The sequence below is a fragment of the Pleurodeles waltl genome, chromosome 12 (genome assembly GCF_031143425.1).
Source record: "Pleurodeles waltl isolate 20211129_DDA chromosome 12, aPleWal1.hap1.20221129, whole genome shotgun sequence".
Lineage (NCBI taxonomy): Eukaryota > Metazoa > Chordata > Amphibia > Caudata > Salamandridae > Pleurodeles > Pleurodeles waltl.
The window spans coordinates 678966519-678986122 of record NC_090451.1 but is presented as its reverse complement, the minus strand read 5'-3'; the positions used below and the strand labels follow the sequence as shown (position 1 = coordinate 678986122).

The following is a 19604-nucleotide window of genomic DNA, read 5'->3' as shown; positions in this document are numbered from 1 at the left end:
TGTTACCATGAAAATTCTCTGAATTTTGTTTAATATAAAGATGAACTGTCTATTAGTAAGATGACTCAGATTTTTCATTTTTAAATTGTGTAAGTGAACATGTCAGGAAACTGATCTGTAATTTAACAATTAAAGTATGAAGGCGCTGCTGAGATTTGAACTCAGTATCTCCTGTTTACTAGACAGGCGCTTTAACCAGCTAAGCCACAGCACCTGCATGACAAAGTTCTATGAAATAGTTAGCTGAATGGAGTGAAATAGAAATCAGTTTTGTTTTTTTAGTTTTCTTTTCTAAGTTCACACAACTCTGTTCTGAAACACTGTAGGTGAGAACACCAAATTTATTTAAAAATACTTCCATAAGAGGTGGCTTACCGTTCTTCTAATATATTGAATTATGTCTTGTGAGTGAAATGCATTAGTTAAATTCAACTCTAAATTGAATTTTCATCTCTTTCCTGGTCGTTGTAATTCTCATTTCCCTTATTCATGCATGGTATTGCTTTGAAATTCTGCAAATACCAAGTGCTTATTTCATTATGAGATGAAGCATTCTAAAGTGAATAGGAGTCTACTCTTGTTTTTAAACTGTATTTAACATTTTCTTGAAGAAATTCAATTCTATAAGTTTGGAGCAAATTTGAGGTACTGCTGAGATTTGAACTCAGGATTTCCTGTTTAAAAGACAGGGACTTTAACCACTAAGCCACAGCACCTCTTTGACCTACAGCAATTAAATAATTCACTTAGTTGCCATTATTGGTTCTCAATGCCTTCTGTGCAGTCTTCTTTATCTGTGTTATTACGTTAGACATAAAAGAATTCCCCATCACTTAAGAAGAATACCTAAGTCTTTGTTAAAAAGTACTCATAAAAGTAGATTACATTTTTGAGTGTTTCACAAATTATTATTGTAGAGGATTGCATCACTTTTCCTCTTCAACTCCATGGTTTTATTTCCTATTTATCTTCCTCTTTGATATACCCTTCATTTTACATTCACAGTCTAGCTTCTGTCATCTTGAAAATACTCAGAATTTTATTTAGTATTAAGATGAATTATTCAATAGTAAGCTAATTCTAATTTTTCATTTTGAAATTATATCAAAGGTTCATCTAATGAAAATAATCTGTTATTTAACTATAAAAAAAGAGAAAGGTGCTGCTAAGAGTTGAAGTTAGGATCTCCTGTTTTCCATAAAGACACTTTAACCACCTAGGCCACAGAACCTGCATGTCAAACTTTACTGGATCTGATAACAGAATGGAGTGCATTAGAAATCTTGTTTTTCAATTTTCTTTTCTAAGTTGATACAACTCTGTTGTCAAACACTATAGGTTAGAAGACCAAATTTATTTTAGAATACTTCCTTAATGAGTGACTTACCCTACCTATAGAATATAAAATTATGTGTTGTGAGTAAAATGCATTAGTTAAATTGAACTTTCAATTTGTTTGTCGTCTCTTTCCTTTTCTTTAACATTCTCTTTTCCCCTATTCATTTATGGTATTGCTTTGAAATTCTGCAAAACACAAAGTGTTTATTTCATTTGGAGATCAAGCATTCTAAAGTCAACAGAACACTACTCTTGTTTTTAAACTATATTTAATGTTTACTTGAAGAAATTGAGTTTTAAAAGTTTGAACTAATTCTAAAGTGTTGCTGAAATTTGAAAACAGGACTTCCTATTTATGAGAGAGAAGCTTTGACCACTAAACAACAGCACCTACTTATCTTACAAACTATGAATAGCTGACTTTGTGGAGATGACTTGTCCTCACTGCCTTCAGTGCAGTCTTGTTTACCTGTGGTGAAATGTTGAACAGAAAAGCATTCCCCACCACTTAAGAAGAATACCTACATTTTAGTTAAAAAGTAGTAAGAAAAGTGGATTACATTTTTGTGTGGTTTACACATAATAATTGTAGAGGAATACATCAATTGCCTTCAACTCTAGGGTTTTAGTTCATATATACCTTCCTATTTGATTTACTCTTCCTTTTACATTCAAAGTATTGCTTCTGTTACCATGAAAATTCTCTGAATTTTGTTAAATATTAAGATGAACTGTCTATTAGTAAGATGACTCAGATTTTTCATTTTTAAATTGTGTTAGAAAACATGTCAGGAAACTGATCTGTAATTTAACAATTAAAATATGAAAGTGCTGCTGAGATTTGAACGCAGGATTTCCTATTTACTATACAGGCGCTTTAACCAGCTAAGCCACAGCACCTGTGTGACAAAGTTTATTGAAATAGTTAGCTGAATGGAGTGAAATAGAAATCAGTTTTGTTTTTTTAATTTTCTTTTCTAAGTTCACACAACTCGGTTCTGAAACACTGTAGGTGAGAACACCAAATTTATTTAAAAATACTTCCATAAGAGGTGGCTTCCCGTTCTTCTAATATATTGAATTATGTCTTGTGAGTGAAATGCATTAGTTAAATTCAACTCTAAATTGAATTTTCATCTCTTTCCTGGTCGTTGTAATTCTCATTTCCCTTATTCATGCATGGTATTTCTTTGAAATTCTGCAAAATACCAAGTGCTTATTTCATTATGAGATGAAGCATTCTAAAGTGAATAGGAGTCTACTCTTGTTTTTAAACTGTATTTAACATTTTCTTGAAGAAATTAAATTCTATAAGTTTAGAGCAAATTTGAGGTACTGCTGAGAATTGAACTCAGGATTTCCTGTTTACGAGACAGGCGCTTTAACCACTAAGCCACAGCACCTCTTTGCCCTACATCAATTAAATAATTTGCTTAGTTGTCATTATTGGTTCTCAATGCCTTCTGTGCAATCTTCTTTATCTGTGTTATTACGTTAGACATAAAAGAATTCCCCATCACTTAAGAAGAATACCTAAGTCTTTGTTAAAAAGTACACATAAAAGTAGATTACATTTTTGAGTGTTTCACAAATTATTATTGTAGAGGATTGCATCACTTTTCCTCTTCAACTCCATGGTTTGATTTCCTATTTATCTTCCTCTTTGATATACCCTTCATTTTACGTTCACAGTCTAGGTTCTGTCATCTTGAAAATACTCTGAATTTTATTCAGTATCAAGATGAATTGTTCAATAGTAAGCTGATTCAAATTTTTCATTTTTAAATTATATCAAAGGTTCATCTAATGAAAATAATCTGTTATTTAACTATAAAAAAAAAGAGAAAGGTGCTGCTAAAAGTTGAAGTTAGGATCTCCTGTTTTCCATAAAGACACTTTAACCACCTAGGCCACAGAACCTGCATGACAAACTTTACTGGATCTGATAACAGAATGGAGTGCAATAGAAATCTTGTTTTTCAATTTTCTTTTCTAAGTTGATACAACTCTGTTGTCAAGCACTATAGGTTAGAAGACCAAATTTATTTTAGAATACTTCCTTAATGAGTGACTTACCCTACCTATAGAATATAAAATTATGTGTTGTGAGTAAAATGCATTAGTTAAATTGAACTTTCAATTTGTTTGTCGTCTCTTTCCTTTTCTTTAACATTCTCTTTTCCCCTATTCTTTTATGGTATTGCTTTGAAATTCTGCAAAACACAAAGTGTTTATTTCATTTGGAGATCAAGCATTCTAAAGTCAAAATAACACTACTCTTGTTTTTAAACTATATTTAATGTGTACTTGAAGAAATTGAGTTTTAAAAGTTTGAACTAATTCTAAAGTGTTGCTGAAATTTGAAAACAGGACTTCCTATTTATGAGAGAGAAGCTTTGACCACTAAACAACAGCACCTACTTATCTTGCAAACCATGAATAGCTGACTTTGTGGAGATGACTTGTCCTCACTGCCTTCAGTACAGTCTTGTTTATCTGTGGTGAAATGTTGAACAGAAAAGCATTCCCCACCACTTAAGAAGAATACCTACATTTTAGTTAAAAAGTACTTAGAAAAGTGGATTACATTTTTGAGTGGTTTACACATAATAATTGTAGAGGAATACATTAATTGTCTTCAACTCTAGGGTTTTAGTTCATATATACCTTCCTATTTGATTTAGTCTTCATTGTACATTCAAAGTATTGCTTCTGTTACCATGAAAATTCTCTGAATTTTATTTAATATTAAGATGACTCAGATTTTTCATTTTTAAATGGTGTTAGAAAAGCATCTCAGGAAACTGATCTGTAATTTAACAATTAAAATATGAAGGTGCTGCTGAGGTTTGAACTCAGGATCTCCTGTTTACTAGACAGGCACTTTAACCAGCTAAGCCACAGCACCTGCATGACAAAGTTCTATGAAATAGTTAGCTGAATGGAGTGAAATAGAAATCAGTTTTGGTTTTTTAGTTTTCTTTTCTAAGTTCACACAACTCTGTTCTGAAACACTGTAGGTGAGAACACCAAATTTATTTAAAAATACTTCCATAAGAGGTGGCTTACCGTTCTTCTAGAATATTGAATTATGTCTTGTGAGTGAAATGCATTAGTTAAATTCAACTCTAAATTGAATTTTCATCTCTTTCCTGGTCGTTGTAATTCTCATTTCCCTTATTCATGCATGGTATTGCTTTGAAATTCTGCAAATACCAAGTGCTTATTTCATTATGAGATGAAGCATTCTAAAGTGAATAGGAGTCTACTCTTGTTTTTAAACTGTATTTAACATTTTCTTGAAGAAATTAAATTCTATAAGTTTGGAGCAAATTTGAGGTACTGCTGAGATTTGAAATCAGGATTTCCTGTTTACGAGACAAGCGCTTTAACCACTAAGCCACAGCACCTCTTTGCCCTACGGAAATTGAATAATTCACTTAGTTGCTATTATTGGTTCTCAATGCCTTCTGTGCAGTCTTCTTTATCTGTGTTATTACGTTAGACATAAAAGAATTCCCCATCACTTAAGAAGAATACCTAAGTCTTTGTTAAAAAGTACTCATAAAAGTAGATTACATTTTTGAGTGTTTCACAAATTATTATTGTAGAGGATTGCATCACTTTTCCTCTTCAACTCCATGGTTTTATTTCCTATTTATCTTCCTCTTTGATATACCCTTCATTTTACATTCACAGTCTAGCTTCTGTCATCTTGAAAATACTCTGAATTTTATTTAGTATTAAGATGAATTGTTCAATAGTAAGCTAATTCTAATTTTTCATTTTGAAATCATATCAAAGGTTCATCTAATGAAAATAATCTGTTATTTATGAAAAGAGAAAGGTGCTGCTAAGATTTGAAGTTAGGATCTCCTGTTTTCCATAAAGACACTTTAACCACCTAGGCCACAGAAACTGCATCACAAACTTTACTGGATCTGATAACAGAATGGAGTGCAATAGAAATCTCGTTTTTCAATTTTCTTTTCTAAGTTGATACAACTCTGTTGTCAAACACTATAGGTTAGAAGACCAAATTTATTTTAGAATACTTCCTTAATGAGTGACTTACCCTACCTATAGAATATAAAATTATGTGTTGTGAGTAAAATGCATTAGTTAAATTGAACTTTCAATTTGTTTGTCGTCTCTTTCCTTTTCTTTAACATTCTCTTTTCCCCTATTCTTTTATGGTATTGCTTTGAAATTCTGCAAAACACAAAGTGTTTATTTCATTTGGAGATCAAGCATTCTAAAGTCAAAAGAACACTACTCTTGTTTTTAAACTATATTTAATGTGTACTTGAAGAAATTGAGTTTTAAAAGTTTGAACTAATTCTAAAGTGTTGCTGAAATTTGAAAACAGGACTTCCTATTTATGAGAGAGAAGCTTTGACCACTAAACAACAGCACCTACTTATCTTACAAACTATGAATAGCTGACTTTGTGGAGATGACTTGTCCTCACTGCCTTCAGTGCAGTCTTGTTTATCTGTGGTGAAATGTTGAACAGAAAAGCATTCCCCACCACTTAAGAAGAATACCTACATTTTAGTTAAAAAGTACTTAGAAAAGTGGATTACATTTTTGTGTGGTTTACACATAATAATTGTAGAGGAATACATCAATTGCCTTCAACTCTAGGGTTTTAGTTCATATATACCTTCCTATTTGATTTACTCTTCCTTTTACATTCAAAGTATTGCTTCTGTTACCATGAAAATTCTCTGAATTTTGTTTAATATTAAGATGAACTGTCTATTAGTAAGATGACTCAGATTTTCCATTTTTAAATTGTGTAAGTGAACATGTCAGGAAACTGATCTGTAATTTAACAATTAAAATATGAAGGTGCTGCTGAGATTTGAACTCAGGATCTCCTGTTTACTAGACAGGCGCTTTAACCAGCTAAGCCACAGCACCTGCATGACAAAGTTCTATGAAATAGATAGCTGAATGGAGTGAAATAGAAATCAGTTTTGTTTTTTTAGTTTTCTTTTCTAAGTTCACACAACTCTGTTCTTAAACACTGTAGGTGAGAACACCAAATTTATTTAAAAATACTTCCATAAGAGGTGGCTTACCGTTCTTCTAGAATATTGAATTATGTCTTGTGAGTGAAATGCATTAGTTAAATTTAACTCTAAATTGAATTTTCATCTCTTTCCTGGTCTTGTAATTCTCATTTCCCTTATTCATGCATGGTATTGCTTTGAAATTCTGCAAATACCAAGTGCTTATTTCATTATGAGATGAAGCATTCTAAAGTGAATAGGAGTCTACTCTTGTTTTTAAACTGTATTTAACATTTTCTTGAAGAAATTAAATTCTATAAGTTTAGAGCAAATTTGAGGTACTGCTGAGATTTGAACTCAGGATTTCCTGTTTACGAGACAGGCGCTTTAACCACTAAGCCACAGCACCTCGTTTCCCTATGGCAATTGAATAATTCACTTAGTTGCCATTATTGGTTCTCAATGCCTTCTGTGCAGTCTTCTTTATCTGTGTTATTACGTTAGACATAAAAGAATTCCCCATCACTTAAGAAGAATACCTAAGTCTTTGTTAAAAAGTACTCATAAAAGTAGATTACATTTTTGAGTGTTTCACAAATTATTATTGTAGAGGATTGCACCACTTTTCCTCTTCAACTCCATGGTTTTATTTCCTATTTATCTTCCTCTTTGATATACCCTTCATTTTACATTCACAGTCTAGCTTCTGTCATCTTGAAAATACTCTGAATTTTATTTAGTATTAAGATGAATTGTTCAATAGTAAGCTAATTCTAATTTTTCATTTTGAAATAATATCAAAGGTTCATCTAATGAAAATAATCTGTTATTTAACTATAAAAAAAAGAGAAAGGTGCTGCTAAGAGTTGAAGTTAGGATCTCCTGTTTTCCATAAAGACACTTTAACCAGCTAGGCCACAGAACCTGCATGTCAAACTTTACTGGATCTGATAACAGAATGGAGTGCAATAGAAATCTTGTTTTTCAATTTTCTTTTCTAAGTTGATACAACTCTGTTGTCAAACACTATAGGTTAGAAGACCAAATTTATTTTAGAATACTTCCTTAATGAGTGACTTACCCTACCTATAGAATATAAAATTATGTGTTGTGAGTAAAATGCATTAGTTAAATTGAACTTTCAATTTGTTTGTCATCTCTTTCCTTTTCTTTAACATTCTCTTTTCCCCTATTCTTTTATGGTATTGCTTTGAAATTCTGCAAAACACAAAGTGTTTATTTCATTTGGAGATCAAGCATTCTAAAGTCAAAAGAACACTACTCTTGTTTTTAAACTATATTTAATGTGTACTTGAAGAAATTGAGTTTTAAAAGTTTGAACTAATTCTAAAGTGTTGCTGAAATTTGAAAACAGGACTTCCTATTTATGAGAGAAAAGCTTTGACCACTAAACAACAGCACCTACTTATCTTACAAACTATGAATAGCTGACTTTGTGGAGATGACTTGTCCTCACTGCCTTCAGTGCAGTCTTGTTTATCTGTGGTGAAATGTTGAACAGAAAAGCATTCCCCACCACTTAAGAAGAATACCTACATTTTAGTTAAAAAGTACTTAGAAAAGTGGATTACATTTTTGTGTGGTTTACACATAATAATTGTAGAGGAATACATCATTTGCCTTCAACTCTAGGGTTTTAGTTCATATATACCTTCCTATTTGATTTACTCTTCCTTTTACATTCAAAGTATTGCTTCTGTTACCATGAAAATTCTCTGAATTTTGTTTAATATTAAGATGAACTGTCTATTAGTAAGATGACTCAGATTTTTCATTTTTAAATTGTGTAAGTGAACATGTCAGGAAACTGATCTGTAATTTAACAATTAAAATATGAAGGTGCTGCTGAGATTTGAACTCAGGATCTCCTGTTTACTAGACAGGCGCTTTAACCAGCTAAGCCACAGCACCTGCATGACAAAGTTCTATGAAATAGTTAGCTGAATGGAGTGAAATAGAAATCAGTTTTGTTTTTTTAGTTTTCTTTTCTAAGTTCACACAACTCTGTTCTTAAACACTGTAGGTGAGAACACCAAATTTATTTAAAAATACTTCCATAAGAGGTGGCTTACCGTTCTTCTAGAATATTGAATTATGTCTTGTGAGTGAAATGCATTAGTTAAATTTAACTCTAAATTGAATTTTCATCTCTTTCCTGGTCGTTGTAATTCTCATTTCCCTTATTCATGCATTGTATTGCTTTGAAATTCTGCAAATGCCAAGTGCTTATTTCATTATGAGATGAAGCATTCTAAAGTGAATAGGAGTCTACTCTTGTTTTTAAACTGTATTTAACATTTTCTTGAAGAAATTAAATTCTATAAGTTTGGAGCAAATTTGAGGTACTGCTGAGATTTGAAATCAGGATTTCTTGTTTACGAGACAGGCGCTTTAACCACTAAGCCACAGCACCTCTTTGCCCTACGGCAATTGAATAATTCACTTAGTTGCTATTATTGGTTCTCAATGCCTTCTGTGCAGTCTTCTTTATCTGTGTTATTACGTTAGACATAAAAGAATTCCCCATCACTTAAGAAGAATACCTAAGTCTTTGTTAAAAAGTACTCATAAAAGTAGATTACATTTTTGAGTGTTTCACAAATTATTATTGTAGAGGATTGCATCACTTTTCCTCTTCAACTCCATGGTTTTATTTCCTATTTATCTTCCTCTTTGATATACCCTTCATTTTACATTCACAGTCTAGCTTCTGTCATCTTGAAAATACTCTGAATTGTATTTAGTATTAAGATGAATTGTTCAATAGTAAGCTAATTCTAATTTTTCATTTTTAAATTATATCAAAGGTTCATCTAATGAAAATAATCTGTTATTTAACTATGAAAAGAGAAAGGTGCTGCTAAGAGTTGAAGTTAGGATCTCCTGTTTTCCATAAAGACACTTTAACCACCTAGGCCACAGAACCTGCATGACAAACTTTACTGGATCTGATAACAGAATGGAGTGCAATTGAAATCTTGTTTTTCAATTTTCTTTTCTAAGTTGATACAACTCTGTTGTCAAACACTATAGGTGAGAAGACCTCATTTATTTTAAAATACTTCCTTAATGAGTGACTTACCCTACCTATAGAATATTGAATTATGTGTTGTGAGTAAAATGCATTAGTTAAATTGAACTTTCAATTTGTTTGTCGTCTCTTTCCTTTTCTTTAACATTCTCTTTTCCCCTATTCATTTATGGTATTGCTTTGAAATTCTGCAAAACACAAAGTGTTTATTTCATTTGGTGATCAAGCATTCTAAAGTCAACAGAACACTACTCTTGTTTTTAAACTATATTTAATGTTTACTTGAAGAAATTGAGTTTTAAAAGTTTGAACTAATTCTAAAATGTTGCTGAAATTTGAAAACAGGACTTCCTATTTATGAGAGAGAAGCTTTGACCACTAAACAACAGCACCTACTTATCTTACAAACTATGAATAGCTGACTTTGTGGAGATGACTTGTCCTCACTGCCTTCAGTGCAGTCTTGTTTATCTGTGGTGAAATGTTGAACAGAAAAGCATTCCCCACCACTTAAGAAGAATACCTACATTTTAGTTAAAAAGTACTTAGAAAAGTTGATTACATTTTTGTGTGGTTTACACATAATAATTGTAGAGGAATACATCAATTGCCTTCAACTCTAGGGTTTTAGTTCCTATATACCTTCCTATTTGATTTACTCTTCCTTTTACATTCAAAGTATTGCTTCTGTTACCATGAAAATTCTCTGAATTTTGTTTAATATTAAGATGAACTGTCTATTAGTAAGATGACTCAGATTTTTCATTTTTAAATTGTGTAAGAGAACATGTCAGGAAAATGATCTGTAATTTAACAATTAAAGTATGAAGGTGCTGCTGAGATTTGAACTCAGGATCTCCTATTTACTAGACAGGCGCTTTAACCAGCTAAGCCACAGCACCTGCATGACAAAGTTCTATGAAATAGTTAGCTGAATGGAGTGAAATAGAAATCAGTTTTGTTTTTTTAGTTTTCTTTTCTAAGTTCACACAACTCTGTTCTTAAACACTGTAGGTGAGATGACCAAATTTATTTAAAAATACTTCCATAAGAGGTGGCTTACCGTTCTTCTAGAATATTGAATTATGTCTTGTGAGTGAAATGCATTAGTTAAATTCAACTCTAAATTGAATTTTCATCTCTTTCCTGGTCGTTGTAATTCTCATTTCCCTTATTCATGCATTGTATTGCTTTGAAATTCTGCAAATACCAAGTGCTTATTTCATTATGAGATGAAGCATTCTAAAGTGAATAGGAGTCTACTCTTGTTTTTAAACTGTATTTAACATTTTCTTGAAGAAATTAAATTCTATAAGTTTGGTGCAAATTTGAGGTACTGCTGAGATTTGAAATCAGGATTTCTTGTTTACGAGACAGGCACTTTAACCACTAAGCCACAGCACCTCTTTGCCCTACGGCAATTGAATAATTCACTTAGTTGCTATTATTGGTTCTCAATGCCTTCTGTGCAGTCTTCTTTATCTGTGTTATTACGTTAGACATACAAGAATTCCCCATCACTTAAGAAGAATACCTAAGTCTTTGTTAAAAAGTACTCATAAAAGTAGATTACATTTTTGAGTGTTTCACAAATTATTATTGTAGAGGATTGCATCACTTTTCCTCTTCAACTCCATGGTTTTATTTCCTATTTATCTTCCTCTTTGATATACCCTTCATTTTACATTCACAGTCTAGCTTCTGTCATCTTGAAAATACTCTGAATTTTATTTAGTAGTAAGATGAATTGTTCAATAGTAAGCTAATTCTAATTTTTCATTTTGAAATTATATCAAAGGTTCATCTAATGAAAATAATCTGTTATTTAACTATAAAAAAAAGAGAAAGGTGCTGCTAAGAGTTGAAGTTAGGATCTCCTGTTTTCCATAAAGACACTTTAACCAGCTAGGCCACAGAACCTGCATGTCAAACTTTACTGGATCTGATAACAGAATGGAGTGCAATAGAAATCTTGTTTTTCAATTTTCTTTTCTAAGTTGATACAACTCTGTTGTCAAACACTATAGGTTAGAAGACCAAATTTATTTTAGAATACTTCCTTAATGAGTGACTTACCCTACCTATAGAATATAAAATTATGTGTTGTGAGTAAAATGCATTAGTTAAATTGAACTTTCAATTTGTTTGTCGTCTCTTTCCTTTTCTTTAACATTCTCTTTTCCCCTATTCTTTTATGGTATTGCTTTGAAATTCTGCAAAACACAAAGTGTTTATTTCATTTGGAGATCAAGCATTCTAAAGTCAAAAGAACACTACTCTTGTTTTTAAACTATATTTAATGTGTACTTGAAGAAATTGAGTTTTAAAAGTTTGAACTAATTCTAAAGTGTTGCTGAAATTTGAAAACAGGACTTCCTATTTATGAGAGAGAAGCTTTGACCACTAAACAACAGCACCTACTTATCTTACAAACTATGAATAGCTGACTTTGTGGAGATGACTTGTCCTCACTGCCTTCAGTGCAGTCTTGTTTATCTGTGGTGAAATGTTGAACAGAAAAGCATTCCCCACCACTTAAGAAGAATACCTACATTTTAGTTAAAAAGTACTTAGAAAAGTGGATTACATTTTTGTGTGGTTTACACATAATAATTGTAGAGGAATACATCAATTGCCTTCAACTCTAGGGTTTTAGTTCATATATACCTTCCTATTTGATTTACTCTTCCTTTTACATTCAAAGTATTGCTTCTGTTACCATGAAAATTCTCTGAATTTTGTTTAATATTAAGATGAACTGTCTATTAGTAAGATGACTCAGATTTTTCATTTTTAAATTGTGTAAGTGAACATGTCAGGAAACTGATCTGTATTTTAACAATTAAAACATGAAGGTGCTGCTGAGATTTGAACTCAGGATCTCCAGTTTACTAGACAGGCGCTTTAACCAGCTAAGCCACAGCACCTGCATGACAAAGTTCTATGAAATAGTTAGCTGAATGGAGTGAAATAGAAATCAGTTTTGTTTTTTTAGTTTTCTTTTCTAAGTTCACACAACTCTGTTCTTAAACACTGTAGGTGAGAACACCAAATTTATTTAAAAATACTTCCATAAGAGGTGGCTTACCGTTCTTCTAGAATATTGAATTATGTCTTGTGAGTGAAATGCATTAGTTAAATTTAACTCTAAATTGAATTTTCATCTCTTTCCTGGTCGTTGTAATTCTCATTTCCCTTATTCATGCATTGTATTGCTTTGAAATTCTGCAAATGCCAAGTGCTTATTTCATTATGAGATGAAGCATTCTAAAGTGAATAGGAGTCTACTCTTGTTTTTAAACTGTATTTAACATTTTCTTGAAGAAATTAAATTCTATAAGTTTGGAGCAAATTTGAGGTACTGCTGAGATTTGAAATCAGGATTTCTTGTTTACGAGACAGGCGCTTTAACCACTAAGCCACAGCACCTCTTTGCCCTACGGCAATTGAATAATTCACTTAGTTGCTATTATTGGTTCTCAATGCCTTCTGTGCAGTCTTCTTTATCTGTGTTATTACGTTAGACATAAAAGAATTCCCCATCACTTAAGAAGAATACCTAAGTCTTTGTTAAAAAGTACTCATAAAAGTAGATTACATTTTTGAGTGTTTCACAAATTATTATTGTAGAGGATTGCATCACTTTTCCTCTTCAACTCCATGGTTTTATTTCCTATTTATCTTCCTCTTTGATATACCCTTCATTTTACATTCACAGTCTAGCTTCTGTCATCTTGAAAATACTCTGAATTGTATTTAGTATTAAGATGAATGGTTCAATAGTAAGCTAATTCTAATTTTTCATTTTTAAATTATATCAAAGGTTCATCTAATGAAAATAATCTGTTATTTAACTATGAAAAGAGAAAGGTGCTGCTAAGAGTTGAAGTTAGGATCTCCTGTTTTCCATAAAGACACTTTAACCACCTAGGCCACAGAACCTGCATGACAAACTTTACTGGATCTGATAACAGAATGGAGTGCAATTGAAATCTTGTTTTTCAATTTTCTTTTCTAAGTTGATACAACTCTGTTGTCAAACACTATAGGTGAGAAGACCTCATTTATTTTAAAATACTTCCTTAATGAGTGACTTACCCTACCTATAGAATATTGAATTATGTGTTGTGAGTAAAATGCATTAGTTAAATTGAACTTTCAATTTGTTTGTCGTCTCTTTCCTTTTCTTTAACATTCTCTTTTCCCCTATTCATTTATGGTATTGCTTTGAAATTCTGCAAAACACAAAGTGTTTATTTCATTTGGTGATCAAGCATTCTAAAGTCAACAGAACACTACTCTTGTTTTTAAACTATATTTAATGTTTACTTGAAGAAATTGAGTTTTAAAAGTTTGAACTAATTCTAAAATGTTGCTGAAATTTGAAAACAGGACTTCCTATTTATGAGAGAGAAGCTTTGACCACTAAACAACAGCACCTACTTATCTTACAAACTATGAATAGCTGACTTTGTGGAGATGACTTGTCCTCACTGCCTTCAGTGCAGTCTTGTTTATCTGTGGTGAAATGTTGAACAGAAAAGCATTCCCCACCACTTAAGAAGAATACCTACATTTTAGTTAAAAAGTACTTAGAAAAGTTGATTACATTTTTGTGTGGTTTACACATAATAATTGTAGAGGAATACATCAATTGCCTTCAACTCTAGGGTTTTAGTTCCTATATACCTTCCTATTTGATTTACTCTTCCTTTTACATTCAAAGTATTGCTTCTGTTACCATGAAAATTCTCTGAATTTTGTTTAATATTAAGATGAACTGTCTATTAGTAAGATGACTCAGATTTTTCATTTTTAAATTGTGTAAGAGAACATGTCAGGAAACTGATCTGTAATTTAACAATTAAAGTATGAAGGTGCTGCTGAGATTTGAACTCAGGATCTCCTATTTACTAGACAGGCGCTTTAACCAGCTAAGCCACAGCACCTGCATGACAAAGTTCTATGAAATAGTTAGCTGAATGGAGTGAAATAGAAATCAGTTTTGTTTTTTTAGTTTTCTTTTCTAAGTTCACACAACTCTGTTCTTAAACACTGTAGGTGAGATGACCAAATTTATTTAAAAATACTTCCATAAGAGGTGGCTTACCGTTCTTCTAGAATATTGAATTATGTCTTGTGAGTGAAATGCATTAGTTAAATTCAACTCTAAATTGAATTTTCATCTCTTTCCTGGTCGTTGTAATTCTCATTTCCCTTATTCATGCATTGTATTGCTTTGAAATTCTGCAAATACCAAGTGCTTATTTCATTATGAGATGAAGCATTCTAAAGTGAATAGGAGTCTACTCTTGTTTTTAAACTGTATTTAACATTTTCTTGAAGAAATTAAATTCTATAAGTTTGGTGCAAATTTGAGGTACTGCTGAGATTTGAAATCAGGATTTCTTGTTTACGAGACAGGCGCTTTAACCACTAAGCCACAGCACCTCTTTGCCCTACGGCAATTGAATAATTCACTTAGTTGCTATTATTGGTTCTCAATGCCTTCTGTGCAGTCTTCTTTATCTGTGTTATTACGTTAGACATACAAGAATTCCCCATCACTTAAGAAGAATACCTAAGTCTTTGTTAAAAAGTACTCATAAAAGTAGATTACATTTTTGAGTGTTTCACAAATTATTATTGTAGAGGATTGCATCACTTTTCCTCTTCAACTCCATGGTTTTATTTCCTATTTATCTTCCTCTTTGATATACCCTTCATTTTACATTCACAGTCTAGCTTCTGTCATCTTGAAAATACTCTGAATTTTATTTAGTATTAAGATGAATTGTTCAATAGTAAGCTAATTCTAATTTTTCATTTTGAAATTATATCAAAGGTTCATCTAATGAAAATAATCTGTTATTTAACTATAAAAAAAAGAGAAAGGTGCTGCTAAGAGTTGAAGTTAGGATCTCCTGTTTTCCATAAAGACACTTTAACCAGCTAGGCCACAGAACCTGCATGTCAAACTTTACTGGATCTGATAACAGAATGGAGTGCAATAGAAATCTTGTTTTTCAATTTTCTTTTCTAAGTTGATACAACTCTGTTGTCAAACACTATAGGTTAGAAGACCAAATTTATTTTAGAATACTTCCTTAATGAGTGACTTACCCTACCTATAGAATATAAAATTATGTGTTGTGAGTAAAATGCATTAGTTAAATTGAACTTTCAATTTGTTTGTCGTCTCTTTCCTTTTCTTTAACATTCTCTTTTCCCCTATTCTTTTATGGTATTGCTTTGAAATTCTGCAAAACACAAAGTGTTTATTTCATTTGGAGATCAAGCATTCTAAAGTCAAAAGAACACTACTCTTGTTTTTAAACTATATTTAATGTGTACTTGAAGAAATTGAGTTTTAAAAGTTTGAACTAATTCTAAAGTGTTGCTGAAATTTGAAAACAGGACTTCCTATTTATGAGAGAGAAGCTTTGACCACTAAACAACAGCACCTACTTATCTTACAAACTATGAATAGCTGACTTTGTGGAGATGACTTGTCCTCACTGCCTTCAGTGCAGTCTTGTTTATCTGTGGTGAAATGTTGAACAGAAAAGCATTCCCCACCACTTAAGAAGAATACCTACATTTTAGTTAAAAAGTACTTAGAAAAGTGGATTACATTTTTGTGTGGTTTACACATAATAATTGTAGAGGAATACATCAATTGCCTTCAACTCTAGGGTTTTAGTTCATATATACCTTCCTATTTGATTTACTCTTCCTTTTACATTCAAAGTATTGCTTCTGTTACCATGAAAATTCTCTGAATTTTGTTTAATATTAAGATGAACTGTCTATTAGTAAGATGACTCAGATTTTTCATTTTTAAATTGTGTAAGTGAACATGTCAGGAAACTGATCTGTATTTTAACAATTAAAACATGAAGGTGCTGCTGAGATTTGAACTCAGGATCTCCTGTTTACTAGACAGGCGCTTTAACCAGCTAAGCCACAGCACCTGCATGACAAAGTTCTATGAAATAGTTAGCTGAATGGAGTGAAATAGAAATCAGTTTTGTTTTTTTAGTTTTCTTTTCTAAGTTCACACAACTCTGTTCTTAAACACTGTAGGTGAGAACACCAAATTTATTTAAAAATACTTCCATAAGAGGTGGCTTACCGTTCTTCTAGAATATTGAATTATGTCTTGTGAGTGAAATGCATTAGTTAAATTTAACTCTAAATTGAATTTTCATCTCTTTCCTGGTCGTTGTAATTCTCATTTCCCTTATTCATGCATTGTATTGCTTTGAAATTCTGCAAATGCCAAGTGCTTATTTCATTATGAGATGAAGCATTCTAAAGTGAATAGGAGTCTACTCTTGTTTTTAAACTGTATTTAACATTTTCTTGAAGAAATTAAATTCTATAAGTTTGGAGCAAATTTGAGGTACTGCTGAGATTTGAAATCAGGATTTCTTGTTTACGAGACAGGCGCTTTAACCACTAAGCCACAGCACCTCTTTGCCCTACGGCAATTGAATAATTCACTTAGTTGCTATTATTGGTTCTCAATGCCTTCTGTGCAGTCTTCTTTATCTGTGTTATTACGTTAGACATAAAAGAATTCCCCATCACTTAAGAAGAATACCTAAGTCTTTGTTAAAAAGTACTCATAAAAGTAGATTACATTTTTGAGTGTTTCACAAATTATTATTGTAGAGGATTGCATCACTTTTCCTCTTCAACTCCATGGTTTTATTTCCTATTTATCTTCCTCTTTGATATACCCTTCATTTTACATTCACAGTCTAGCTTCTGTCATCTTGAAAATACTCTGAATTGTATTTAGTATTAAGATGAATTGTTCAATAGTAAGCTAATTCTAATTTTTCATTTTTAAATTATATCAAAGGTTCATCTAATGAAAATAATCTGTTATTTAACTATGAAAAGAGAAAGGTGCTGCTAAGAGTTGAAGTTAGGATCTCCTGTTTTCCATAAAGACACTTTAACCACCTAGGCCACAGAACCTGCATGACAAACTTTACTGGATCTGATAACAGAATGGAGTGCAATTGAAATCTTGTTTTTCAATTTTCTTTTCTAAGTTGATACAACTCTGTTGTCAAACACTATAGGTGAGAAGACCTCATTTATTTTAAAATACTTCCTTAATGAGTGACTTACCCTACCTATAGAATATTGAATTATGTGTTGTGAGTAAAATGCATTAGTTAAATTGAACTTTCAATTTGTTTGTCGTCTCTTTCCTTTTCTTTAACATTCTCTTTTCCCCTATTCATTTATGGTATTGCTTTGAAATTCTGCAAAACACAAAGTGTTTATTTCATTTGGTGATCAAGCATTCTAAAGTCAACAGAACACTACTCTTGTTTTTAAACTATATTTAATGTTTACTTGAAGAAATTGAGTTTTAAAAGTTTGAACTAATTCTAAAATGTTGCTGAAATTTGAAAACAGGACTTCCTATTTATGAGAGAGAAGCTTTGACCACTAAACAACAGCACCTACTTATCTTACAAACTATGAATAGCTGACTTTGTGGAGATGACTTGTCCTCACTGCCTTCAGTGCAGTCTTGTTTATCTGTGGTGAAATGTTGAACAGAAAAGCATTCCCCACCACTTAAGAAGAATACCTACATTTTAGTTAAAAAGTACTTAGAAAAGTTGATTACATTTTTGTGTGGTTTACACATAATAATTGTAGAGGAATACATCAATTGCCTTCAACTCTAGGGTTTTAGTTCCTATATACCTTCCTATTTGATTTACTCTTCCTTTTACATTCAAAGTATTGCTTCTGTTACCATGAAAATTCTCTGAATTTTGTTTAATATTAAGATGAACTGTCTATTAGTAAGATGACTCAGATTTTTCATTTTTAAATTGTGTAAGAGAACATGTCAGGAAACTGATCTGTAATTTAACAATTAAAGTATGAAGGTGCTGCTGAGATTTGAACTCAGGATCTCCTATTTACTAGACAGGCGCTTTAACCAGCTAAGCCACAGCACCTGCATGACAAAGTTCTATGAAATAGTTAGCTGAATGGAGTGAAATAGAAATCAGTTTTGTTTTTTTAGTTTTCTTTTCTAAGTTCACACAACTCTGTTCTTAAACACTGTAGGTGAGATGACCAAATTTATTTAAAAATACTTCCATAAGAGGTGGCTTACCGTTCTTCTAGAATATTGAATTATGTCTTGTGAGTGAAATGCATTAGTTAAATTCAACTCTAAATTGAATTTTCATCTCTTTCCTGGTCGTTGTAATTCTCATTTCCCTTATTCATGCATTGTATTGCTTTGAAATTCTGCAAATACCAAGTGCTTATTTCATTATGAGATGAAGCATTCTAAAGTGAATAGGAGTCTACTCTTGTTTTTAAACTGTATTTAACATTTTCTTGAAGAAATTAAATTCTATAAGTTTGGTGCAAATTTGAGGTACTGCTGAGATTTGAAATCAGGATTTCTTGTTTACGAGACAGGCGCTTTAACCACTAAGCCACAGCACCTCTTTGCCCTACGGCAATTGAATAATTCACTTAGTTGCTATTATTGGTTCTCAATGCCTTCTGTGCAGTCTTCTTTATCTGTGTTATTACGTTAGACATACAAGAATTCCCCATCACTTAAGAAGAATACCTAAGTCTTTGTTAAAAAGTACTCATAAAAGTAGATTACATTTTTGAGTGTTTCACAAATTATTATTGTAGAGGATTGCATCACTTTTCCTCTTCAACTCCATGGTTTTATTTCCTATTTATCTTCCTCTTTGATATACCCTTCATTTTACATTCACAGTCTAGCTTCTGTCATCTTGAAAATACTCTGAATTTTATTTAGTATTAAGATGAATTGTTCAATAGTAAGCTAATTCTAATTTTTCATTTTGAAATTATATCAAAGGTTCATCTAATGAAAATAATCTGTTATTTAACTATAAAAAAAAGAGAAAGGTGCTGCTAAGAGTTGAAGTTAGGATCTCCTGTTTTCCATAAAGACACTTTAACCAGCTAGGCCACAGAACCTGCATGTCAAACTTTACTGGATCTGATAACAGAATGGAGTGCAATAGAAATCTTGTTTTTCAATTTTCTTTTCTAAGTTGATACAACTCTGTTGTCAAACACTATAGGTTAGAAGACCAAATTTATTTTAGAATACTTCCTTAATGAGTGACTTACCCTACCTATAGAATATAAAATTATGT

The 19604-nt window shown here is 31.7% G+C and overlaps 13 non-coding genes across 13 annotated transcripts; all 13 read right to left on the bottom strand.

The window, feature by feature from the left end:
- Positions 1–140: 140 nt before the first annotated feature.
- TRNAT-AGU (transfer RNA threonine (anticodon AGU)) lies at positions 141–214 on the bottom strand. The gene has a single exon. It is a non-coding gene; the product is annotated as a tRNA-Thr (tRNA).
- A 429-nt stretch (positions 215–643) lies between these two features.
- Positions 644–716, bottom strand: TRNAK-UUU (transfer RNA lysine (anticodon UUU)). Its single transcript has one exon. It is a non-coding gene; the product is annotated as a tRNA-Lys (tRNA).
- Positions 717–2668: 1952 nt separating this feature from the next.
- TRNAT-CGU (transfer RNA threonine (anticodon CGU)) lies at positions 2669–2741 on the bottom strand. Its single transcript has one exon. It is a non-coding gene; the product is annotated as a tRNA-Thr (tRNA).
- Positions 2742–4172: 1431 nt separating this feature from the next.
- On the bottom strand, positions 4173–4246 carry TRNAT-AGU (transfer RNA threonine (anticodon AGU)). Its single transcript has one exon. It is a non-coding gene; the product is annotated as a tRNA-Thr (tRNA).
- Positions 4247–4675: 429 nt separating this feature from the next.
- Positions 4676–4748, bottom strand: TRNAT-CGU (transfer RNA threonine (anticodon CGU)). Its single transcript has one exon. It is a non-coding gene; the product is annotated as a tRNA-Thr (tRNA).
- A 1442-nt stretch (positions 4749–6190) lies between these two features.
- TRNAT-AGU (transfer RNA threonine (anticodon AGU)) lies at positions 6191–6264 on the bottom strand. Its single transcript has one exon. It is a non-coding gene; the product is annotated as a tRNA-Thr (tRNA).
- A 428-nt stretch (positions 6265–6692) lies between these two features.
- On the bottom strand, positions 6693–6765 carry TRNAT-CGU (transfer RNA threonine (anticodon CGU)). The gene has a single exon. It is a non-coding gene; the product is annotated as a tRNA-Thr (tRNA).
- A 1449-nt stretch (positions 6766–8214) lies between these two features.
- On the bottom strand, positions 8215–8288 carry TRNAT-AGU (transfer RNA threonine (anticodon AGU)). The gene has a single exon. It is a non-coding gene; the product is annotated as a tRNA-Thr (tRNA).
- A 1948-nt stretch (positions 8289–10236) lies between these two features.
- Positions 10237–10310, bottom strand: TRNAT-AGU (transfer RNA threonine (anticodon AGU)). The gene has a single exon. It is a non-coding gene; the product is annotated as a tRNA-Thr (tRNA).
- Positions 10311–12261: 1951 nt separating this feature from the next.
- Positions 12262–12335, bottom strand: TRNAT-AGU (transfer RNA threonine (anticodon AGU)). Its single transcript has one exon. It is a non-coding gene; the product is annotated as a tRNA-Thr (tRNA).
- A 1948-nt stretch (positions 12336–14283) lies between these two features.
- TRNAT-AGU (transfer RNA threonine (anticodon AGU)) lies at positions 14284–14357 on the bottom strand. Its single transcript has one exon. It is a non-coding gene; the product is annotated as a tRNA-Thr (tRNA).
- A 1951-nt stretch (positions 14358–16308) lies between these two features.
- Positions 16309–16382, bottom strand: TRNAT-AGU (transfer RNA threonine (anticodon AGU)). The gene has a single exon. It is a non-coding gene; the product is annotated as a tRNA-Thr (tRNA).
- A 1948-nt stretch (positions 16383–18330) lies between these two features.
- On the bottom strand, positions 18331–18404 carry TRNAT-AGU (transfer RNA threonine (anticodon AGU)). Its single transcript has one exon. It is a non-coding gene; the product is annotated as a tRNA-Thr (tRNA).
- Positions 18405–19604: the final 1200 nt, after the last annotated feature.